Source organism: Rattus rattus, chromosome 5, assembly GCF_011064425.1.
Source record: "Rattus rattus isolate New Zealand chromosome 5, Rrattus_CSIRO_v1, whole genome shotgun sequence".
Lineage (NCBI taxonomy): Eukaryota > Metazoa > Chordata > Mammalia > Rodentia > Muridae > Rattus > Rattus rattus.
This window is the reverse complement of record NC_046158.1, coordinates 154,531,445-154,541,122: the sequence shown is the minus strand read 5'-3', so window position 1 is coordinate 154,541,122 and position 9,678 is coordinate 154,531,445. Positions and strand designations below refer to the sequence as shown.

The following is a 9,678-nucleotide window of genomic DNA, read 5'->3' as shown; positions in this document are numbered from 1 at the left end:
TCCAGTAGAGTAGAGGGATATAGGCACTGTCTCCTGGGTCCCTCCACTCTCAAATCATACAGAAACCAAGCCAGTGAAAGGCAGTGTCCAAGACGCAAGGCCGCAGACCTCCATCTTGCTGACTTAGAGACAGGGGAGTGGCAAGAGGTTCATGGTGGGAAGAAAAAAGGAGGCTGTAAAGTGAGAAAGGACCTGAGCTCTGATCCTGACCTTCCTGCCCCACAACGGATAAATCACTGGGCCTCCTTGGGCCTTGGCTCCCCAAGTTACGCTTTCTAGTAACTGGAAACAATCACTTTTTCTATCCTGTTTTCTCGGAACCATTGCTAGTAATATCAAGATGGTTAAGATGTGTTAAGGAGGGCTGGAGAGGTGGCTCAGCGATTAAGAGCACTGACTGCTCCTCCAGAGGTCCTGAGTTCAAATCCCAGCAACCACATGGTGGCTCACAACCATCTGTAATGGGATCTGATGCCCTCTTCTGGTGTGTCTGAAGGCAGTGACAGTGTACTCACATACATAAAATAAATAAATCTTAAAAAAAAAAAAAAAAAAAAAAGATGTGTTAGGGGTTTGGGATAATTCCAGGTCCTATTTATTTCTTTTACTTCTTTGTAAGTAACATGTTCAGAGCAGCAGAGGGCAAAGAGTGGGAGAGAAGACGTTGCTAAGCAGAAAACAGCTTGAAGAAGAATACAGCAGGAAAGGCCAAGTATTAGATACTGCGTTACTGATTTGCTTAGCGATCGACTTAAAGCACTGCATGTACTTCACTGCTCACTTCTAAGCACGACTTCACATGCTACCTGGAGCAGAGTGACCTCGAGGAACAGCTGAAACAATGGGTGTTGCCTTAACAACCTGACCACAAAAGTTCACAGCTGGGGGCTGGAGAGATGGCTCAGCGGTTAAGAGCACCGACTGCTCTTCCAGAGGTCCTGAGTTCAAATCCCAGCAACCACATGGTGGCTCACAACCATCTGTAGTGAGATCCGATGCCCTCTTCTGGTGTGACTGAAGACAGCTACAGTGTACTTACATATAATAAATAAATAAATAAATCTCTTAAAAAAAAAAAAAAAGTTCACAGCTGCCAACTTTAAGGTATGCCTTTCAAAACAACCTGACCGTTACCATGAACAGTGCTGTAAAAATCTCACTTGTTTGTCTCTCCACCTTACTGTTTTCCGCCAAAAAATGAGAATGTCACAGGGATCTTTCTGGAATTAGCAGTCTGGCACCGATGAGAACGGACGAGAGTAGACGTCACTGTGGTCAGATGGCCCCTCAAGGGCTTCAGTGCGGGGGGTCTGATTTGTATTCTCATTTTATACTCTAAACCCACACGGTGAGACGCACAGGTGAGGACTTGACAGAAGTCGGCAGGCAGTTAAGGGCCACCCCCCATTGTTTTAGCTATTTCTGCAGGTCACTCGGTTCCAGGCAGCAAGTGAAGTCGTGCTCAGCAAATAGGCAGTATAAGCAATGCTTTAGTTAAAGTACTCAACAAACCAGTATGCCGATGTCTAATAATTTATCTCTTCCACTCTACTTCAGGAATGCAAACAGGACCCCGGACAGAGGCCTTCGAAGGAGCTCTTCTAGCTCCAGTCCACTGTTCCTCCATTCCGCTCCGGTGTTGGAGGGTTTATTCCAGAAAGATCCAGTAACAAGTTCTTAAGAACGCTGTGCGACTGGCATCTTGGTGGGTCCTTCTAGACAGGTGATTTGATAGCTGGTTCTTAACCTAGATTGTAGGACAGATTTAGGGAGCCCCTGATCCCACCAAAATTGTGGGCTTGGGGTTTCTTCCTTTCCACTCAGTTTCCAGAATTTTCAAGTTCTCCTCTAAACAAAACCTGTTGTTTTAGCTAAGTTCTTGGCACATTTTAAAAACATATTTTATGAGACAGGCCACCGTGTCTTTAATCCTAGGACTTGTAGATCTCTGAGTTCCAGGATGGCCTGGTCTACATAAAAATACTGTCTCAAGAAAAAACCAAAAAGACAAGCTGGGGAGATGACCAGTGGTTTAGAGCACTGACTGCTCTTCCAGAGATCCTGAGTTCACATCCCAGCAACCTGGGAGGTTCACAACCATCTGTAGTGAGATCTGATGCCCTCTTCTGGTGTGTCTGAAGACAGCGACAGTGTACTTATAAGTCATAAGTAACTAAATGTTTTTTAAAAAAAATAACCTGCTATCTCATTCAGTCTTAGGTTTGGACTCTGAAAGGCTCTTGTGGTGAAGATTTAGCGCCAGTATAGGCTCAGGGGAAGTGATTGGATTCTGAAGACTCTGAGCTAATCAGTGGGTTAATCCCATGATGGACCCACAATATGGTTATATTATGCAGAAAGTGGGCCACTAGGTGCTTACACTTGAAATTCACGTCTTGACTCCAGCCCCTTCCTGTCTCTCCGTTTCTCTGCTGCCACCCAGTGAGCAGCACTGCTGGGCTCCTCCTACTGCCATGGCGTCTACCTCACCAGGAACCCGACTCAGGGTAGGCGGAGATATCTGGAACTGTGAGCAGAGGCAAAGTCCCCCTTCAAGATTCCCCCTTCCCCCGGGGATTTTGTTCAAATTGACCACCTGCACAGTATGAAAAAATCGTTTCTTTAATATTGTCTCTCTTTCTGAAGCTGGCCTCAAATTCACCTCGGAGCTGAGGCTAATGTTGAACTTCTGATCTCCCACCTCCCCTTTCACAACACTGGGGAAACAAGCTTTGGCTGTCACACTTAGCTTATGGGGCTCGAGGGCAGAACCCAGGGTTTCACACATGCTGGGAAGGTGCTCTGTTAACTGCAATTGCTCGCACGCAGTTAACTGACACGTTTCATAGATACTTAATTCAATCATTCCTTGTCTGCGCCTAACTTAACAACCCCCCTTCTGTGGCCTCTTAGAATATTTTAGTTGCTTTTTAGAAGCCAGATGAAGAAAATGAGCACACAAGAAGAAAACCACTGAAAAGCAAACACTGAACAAGAATAACCAGTCAGGAACCCTTACGGCATGAACACTCATTCTCGACCAGCTATATCTAAGTCAACAGTTATCTCTTGGGCAGCTACTGTTTTATGTCAGATGTTTGTGACAGATGCTTGGGGACTCAACAGCAGCCACTGACCTGGGACTTAGGAATAAGGAGGGAGCAACCCAGACCCTGTTCAGTTCATAAAGGCTTTGTGTAGGCAGCCACAGGAGGAAGCACCACATGGCTTTCTCCTTTACCTGTGACCCAGCCACACTGCTTGGGAGATGGCTGCATGGGTCAGGCATAGTGGAAGCCTCCTTCGAGTGGAAACACTTCACGCTGCAGATCATCCAGGGAGCTCACCGCCCCCTGGCTCTACCCCTTCCTGCTACTTTGAAATTCTTCCTGATTCAGCTGCAACTTCAATCTTGGAGGGGGGTTTTGTGTTCGTCTGTTTGTCTGCTTGTTTTTGTTTTGTTTTGTTTTTATGACTGGCTGAGAGCCTCACAAAGCAAGTCTGTCATTTTCTTCCGGCCTTTACATCTTCGGGCAAAGCAGCCTGTCTTATGATCCCGAAGTCCTTCCCTGACAGAATAGCCTGCAGGCTCCCTGTTGATTCACCAAGCCCAGCGCAGGCTCAGACTTTCTATCAGAGAACAGATGGTTCACAGCATGGGGGCAACACGGCCCAGACCTTTGAGGACAGATTGTGCTGGTGACACTGGGAAACGCTCTGCTGCTTCCACAGGTGTTGGGGGAGGGGGAGACAGCTCTAGTTGTGAGACCTAATACTGTCTCTCCAGTAAGAGCTTGTTTGCCTGGGTCTTAGAGCAGAACCTCTCTCTTCTAAGTGTGGCTGAACTCTGGTTTGGATCCAGATGGTCCCGATAAGCCTGAGTCTGGAACTGACCAATGATTTCAAAAGTGAGTCCAGATGCAGACACCTTCAAAAGACGTGTGCTAGGTCCTGCCAAATGTGTTTCCTAGAGGGCTCGGTTCATTCACAGTGTCTTATCCTGGGCGAGTTTGGGATTCAGATTTCATAGGATTGTAGGAAGGGAACACAGGATTGTCCCGCGTATGACGTGCCATTTCTAGGCAGGCTAGGACAGCACCTCCCAACCAGACAGCAGTCTCCATGGAGAGTGGAGTAAACAAAGGCTGGGTTTGCTAATACTGTCAGGCTGACAGGAGTCACGTAGGAGGCTTGCCTCCCAGCATGCCATGAGGGATCACTTCAAGTTCTAGGCCAGCTTGGTCTAAGTAGTGAATTCCAGGACAATTAGGGACACCTGGTGAGACCCTTTTCCCAAAACAAACAAGATTTAAGGAGAAGATAAATGCCATGTATGTGTTCTCCCCCAGATAAGCCTAGGGTCTTCCTCTGCTTGCTCTTCCCTGGTGTCCCTCAACCCCTCATGTGTCCTTGTAACAGCACTTGCCACAGTGTGCTATGATGGCCAAGGTTCCCACAGAAACAGTTCACGGAGAAAGAAACTGAAGAGCTAGCTCTTAGACATTGGGAGGTAGGAAAGTGCTGGAGAGGGCATGATGGACTTACCCTACATGACCAACCCTGGCCTGGTTAATTAATAGTGGGACAGTAAGACACTGTGACTGTAATGGGAGAGAAAGTGGAACCCATCGCTGTAAATGGATTTTTAATAAACTATTAATTATTATTATTACCCAGTCAGCCTCCCACTAACAGAGGCAGAGTCTTCTGGATTATTTAATCAGCTCTCACACAGTTCCTGGGGGGGTCACCCCTAATCTATATATCTATTTGCTAGGATGTTCATTCCCAGCTGTGCTCCCCAAATGCTTGCTGTTTGAACCTCACCTGTTGTCTGCCCTGGGGTGGGGGTGGGGCATTTCACTGGGGCACATGCCTGGTCTCTTGTCACATCTAATGGAGACCTCTGTTCTGTCCATCTTCCTCCTCCTTGGTTTTTCTTTCTCTTTCTGCTTGGTCTGACCTGTAATCCCCAGCCTGTAACTGAAACTCTTCTATTCTCCCAGTGATTGGCTGTAGCCACCTTTATTTAATCAATAGTTTTAAACTGGGGAGCAAGGTTTACATAGCATCACTTGGTCTACGTGAGGATCTGCTCATGGGGACAACCAGATCTTGGGGGCTGGTATCTGAATGCAGAGAGCAACACCAGACCAACCCCTAACACATAGCCCCACCCAGGAATACAGATTAAATTCTAGTTGTCTAGCCTAGCTAGTTATTCCTTTTTTTTTTTTTTTTTTTTTTCGAGCTGGGGACCAACCTAGGGCCTTGTGCTTGCTAGGCAAGCGCTCTACCACTGAGCTAAATCCCCAACCCCGCTAGTTATTAATATACAGAAGCTTAGCAGGGCATGATGGTCCATGCATTTAATCCCAGCACCTAGGAGGCAAAAGCAGGCAGATACCTGTGAGTTTGAGGTTAGCTTGTCTATGTAGTGAGTTCCAGGCCAGTCAGCGCTAAATAGTGAGATCCCACCTGAAAAAAAAAAAAAAAAAAAAAAAAGAAAAAAGAAACACAGGACCTGACCTGGAACATTTGCCTGGATACATGAGACTCCCAGGTTCTTCCATCCCTAGCACTTCAAGGAAAGGATAAAAGGTGTGATGTGATGTGTGTGTGTGTGTGTGTGTGTGTGTGTGTGTGTGTGTGAGAGAGAGAGAGAGAGAGACAGAAAGAAGAGAGAGAGAGAGAGAGAGAGAGAGGGAGGGAGAGAGAGAGAGAGAGAGAGAGAGAGAGAGAGAGAGAGAGAGAGAGAGAGAGACTCTCCAAGAAGCCAAACGGCACCACTGTTCATCAGTCTGACAAACACCAGAGTGGATGTCTTTTTTTTTTTTAAGATTTTTTTTTTTATGGGTTGGGGTTTTAGCTCAGTGGTAGAGCACTTGCCTAGTAAGCAAAGGCCCTGGGTTTGGTCCCAAACCCAAGAAAAAAAAAAAAAAAAAAAAAAAAAACAAACAAAAAAACCCCAAGATTTATTTATTTATTTTATGTATGTGAGTACACTGTAGCTGTCTTCATACACACCAGAAGAGGGAATCAGATCCTATTACAGAGTTGTGAGCCACCGTGTGGTTGCTAGGAATTGAACTCAGGACCTAGGGAAGAGCAGTCAGTGCTCTTAACTGCTGAGCCACCTCTCCAGCCCAAGAAAATAATTTATGTTAAAGCCGGCCACAGTATTTTACCCTATAACCCCAGCACTAGAGAGATTGAAGCTAGACAACATTATCTCACAGAAAAAAAAAAAAAAAAAGGGAAGGGAAGGAAGAAAGGAAGGAAAAGAAGCTGGAGAACGGGAAGAAGAGAAGGAGGAGGAGCCTGAGACAATGGCTCAGGATAAATTGCCTTCTGGCTTGAGTTTGGAACTCCAATGCCATGTTAAAGCCCAGAGCTGGAGCTGGGAGACACAGATCACAAGATCCCTGCAGCTCAATGGTCAGCCAGTCTCAGTGAATCAGAAGTTCCAGGTCCAGTGAGAGACCTCGTCTAAAAAATAAAGTGAAGAAAAATTGAATGAGACGCCCGTCATCGACCTCCTGCCATCATGGACTCACATGTGAATGCACATACAGACATGAGTACACATACAACAGCCATGTTAGATATGAGGTGCCTGTTACCTTATAAAGTATCTGAGATGGTGGTGGCTCACTGAGATACCTCAGTGGTTAAGAACATTTGCTGCTCTTGCAAGGACCTGGGTTCAACTCCCAGCATAGCAGTGAATTCCCAGTTCACAATCATCTGTAACTCTAGTTCCTACGGGGTCTGACACCCTCTTCTGGCCATTAGGCACATTAAAATCAGTTAAACAATAGCAAAGAAAAAAAACAAATTAAGTCTCTCTCTGAAGTATTTCGGTTACAAAATACGATACCTATAATTTACTCCAAGTTATCCAGCCTTCAGTTAAACAAGAATGGAAGGGGGACAATGTTTTTATGACAGTTGTGTCTAGTCTAGTGATGGATATATGAATTCCACTGAACTTTCTTCCTTTCTTCCCCTCTCTTCCTTCCTTCCTTTCTCCCTTTCCTTTTTTTTTTTTTTTTTTTTAAATGCTTGAAAACTGAAACCAAACAGGCAAAGGAAAATGCTAGAATTAAGCTGCATCTTTTACCTCGCTTGAGAAAACACCTCCGTGAGATCAGGCTGTCGAGCATCTTCTTAATCCGTGATTGATGGGGGAGGGCCCAGCCCAGTGTGTGTGTGGGGGGGAGGGGCACCCATGGACTGTCCTTCCTGTGTTCTATAAGAAATTAGGCTGAGAAGTCGTGGGGAGAAAGCCATTAAGCATTACCCTTCCATCACCACTGTTTGCGTCAGCTCCTGCCTCCCTATTCCTGCCTGGTTTGAAGTTCTGCCTCGACTGCCCTCAGTGAACTACAATTCATGATATGTAATCATTTTTGTCTTGTTTTTTTTAAGACAGGCTTTCTCTGTGCAGCCCTGACTGTCCTGGGACTCACTCTGTAGACCATGCTGGCTGGCCTCAAACTCAGAGATCTGACTGCCTCTGCCTCCCAAGTGCTGAGATTAAAAGTGTACGCCATTACTTCCTGGCCAGGACATATAATCTTAATAAACCTTTTCTCCTCCAAGTTACTTTTAGTCTTGGCGTTCATCGTAGCAATAGTAACCCTTACCAAATCAAGCGGTGGTTTCCTAGAATGATTAACTGAAGGACAGAGACTACTCTCTCCCCTACCACGGGCATCTTCTATTGGTGGCCCAGTGTAAAAAGATCTAAAGGAAAACAAGGGCTGCCTTTTGCCTGCCTGCCTTCGTGCCCTACTGGAGAGCGCATCTCCTTGGCTGCTGCTCCTGCCGCCATCATCCTTCCCTGGTACAGAACCCGGCTTCTTTGACCTTCCAACACAAAGATCAGCGGCTCTCTAGGCCTGTGGGGCCAAGTTAGAACTGCCGAAACGTCACCCCCACAGACTAAACAGCTTCTGGGCTCCCAGACTCTCCAGCGTGCAGACAGCTGCTACTGGACTACTCAGCCTGTGCGAAGGAAAGCAATCTAATAAAACAAGGCAAAACCCTTTGTGGCATACGTTCACTACGTCAGGACTGTTCCTCTAGAGAACCCTGACGAGTACATCTCTCTTTGCAAAAATGAACTGTGAACCAGACACTCCAAGGAGAAAGAAGTGGGGGAAAAAAATCATAAGGCAAGACACGATTTCCTATACAGAAGGCTAATGTAACGATGAGACTTAGAAAATGCAGCTCCAAGCCCCTGGCAGCCATGCCAGAAAGGAAAGAATGGGTTCCACAGAAGAAGTTTGCTCACTTAGTAGAAGGAAACAGACAAACAACAACAACAACAACAACAAAAACCCAAAAATCAAAAAACAACAACACCAAAAAAACAAAACAAAACAAAACAAAAACCAGACACCCATTTCTTCAGCATAGTCTGTGAGGAGATGTGTCCAGGAGTCCCAAACAGCAAACTCTGAGGCCTGCTCTCCCAGGTACATTAACTCACAAGAGCAGGGTTCGACGAACAAGCTCATGAGACAGGGGTTCTCAGTAAAAACTGGTTTACGTAAGTTCATTCTGTGACATTTGCAGACATTGCCCAAGGATATATTGCTCGTGGAGCCAGCAACTGTATTTTCAACCACTACCTCAGGGTCTACTTCTCAAAGATAAAGTAAGCGTTAATAACATTTATATTCTGGGACTGAAGAGGTGGTTCAGCTCTTAAGAGCACTGGCTGCTCTTTCAGAGGCCTGGGGTTCGAATCTTCACGGCGGCTAACAACTATAACTCCAATTCCAGAGGCCTCTGAGGGCACCAGGCATGCATCTAGTGCAGACATACAGGCAGACAAAACCACCCATACACATAAAAATAAATAAATCTCAAGTAAAATATTTTCCAAGGGAAGCATGGGTACGCTAAGTAACTTTACATAAGTTCCAAAGGGCATTTAAGATCCCCTACAGTCGAGGCATAAGGGCTGTCTCCAGACTCCTACCTGGCTACATATTCTGGGGTAATGGTATGACCTAGGATCCCACCAATGGCACCCCTCCTCACCTGGGAAAGTCTTGTCTACATAGCTAAGACACATGATTCCTTTAAAGGGCTCGATTTGCTGTAGCAGGACTGCTGAATCACCAGCTGGTCCTGTCCTGCATGAAGCCAGCCTTGAGTTTGAATCTCCATTCTACCAGTCAGCAGCTCGATGACCTTGAGGGAAGTCACTTCTCCTCTGAGCTTCCCTTTTTTTCCTCCGTAAACAGGCCAATGGGGTAAAGCCCTTAGTACCATGCCCCGCAGAGAGTAAGTGGCGATGCAGCTAACAAATTGCCCTTCATTCCCTTCTGCGGTTGGAAGAAGCCTTTTAGGAAGGGGAACGTCAGAAAATGAGGTTCCAAATAAAGCTATCTCCAGACATGACTTGTGAAAAGGATTAAATAGATCTTTATACTGCCATTTGTCTAAACTAAGAGGTGTTTCTCAAGATTGAGAGGCACAAATGCGTAATGATGAAGTCTTTGGCAGGTGACTGGCCAGCTGTGAGCGCTCTGGGGGGGCGCGGCCCCGGTTTCTGCATCCTTCCCTCCCTAGGGCCCTCAGGAAGGACCCACAGCTGGGAGGAGGAGGAAAGAGCCCCGGGATCCCCTTGCCCCTCCCCCTACACCCAGTGAGTAATGA

General features: G+C 46.3%; 1 long non-coding RNA gene across 1 annotated transcript; it reads right to left on the bottom strand.

Moving 5' to 3' along the window:
• Positions 1–6,268: 6,268 nt before the first annotated feature.
• Positions 6,269–9,658, bottom strand: LOC116902383. The gene is made up of 3 exons (XR_004388065.1): positions 9,058–9,658; positions 7,124–7,267; positions 6,269–6,489 (listed from the first exon to the last, which is right to left on the bottom strand). It is a non-coding gene; the product is annotated as an uncharacterized LOC116902383 (long non-coding RNA).
• Positions 9,659–9,678: the final 20 nt, after the last annotated feature.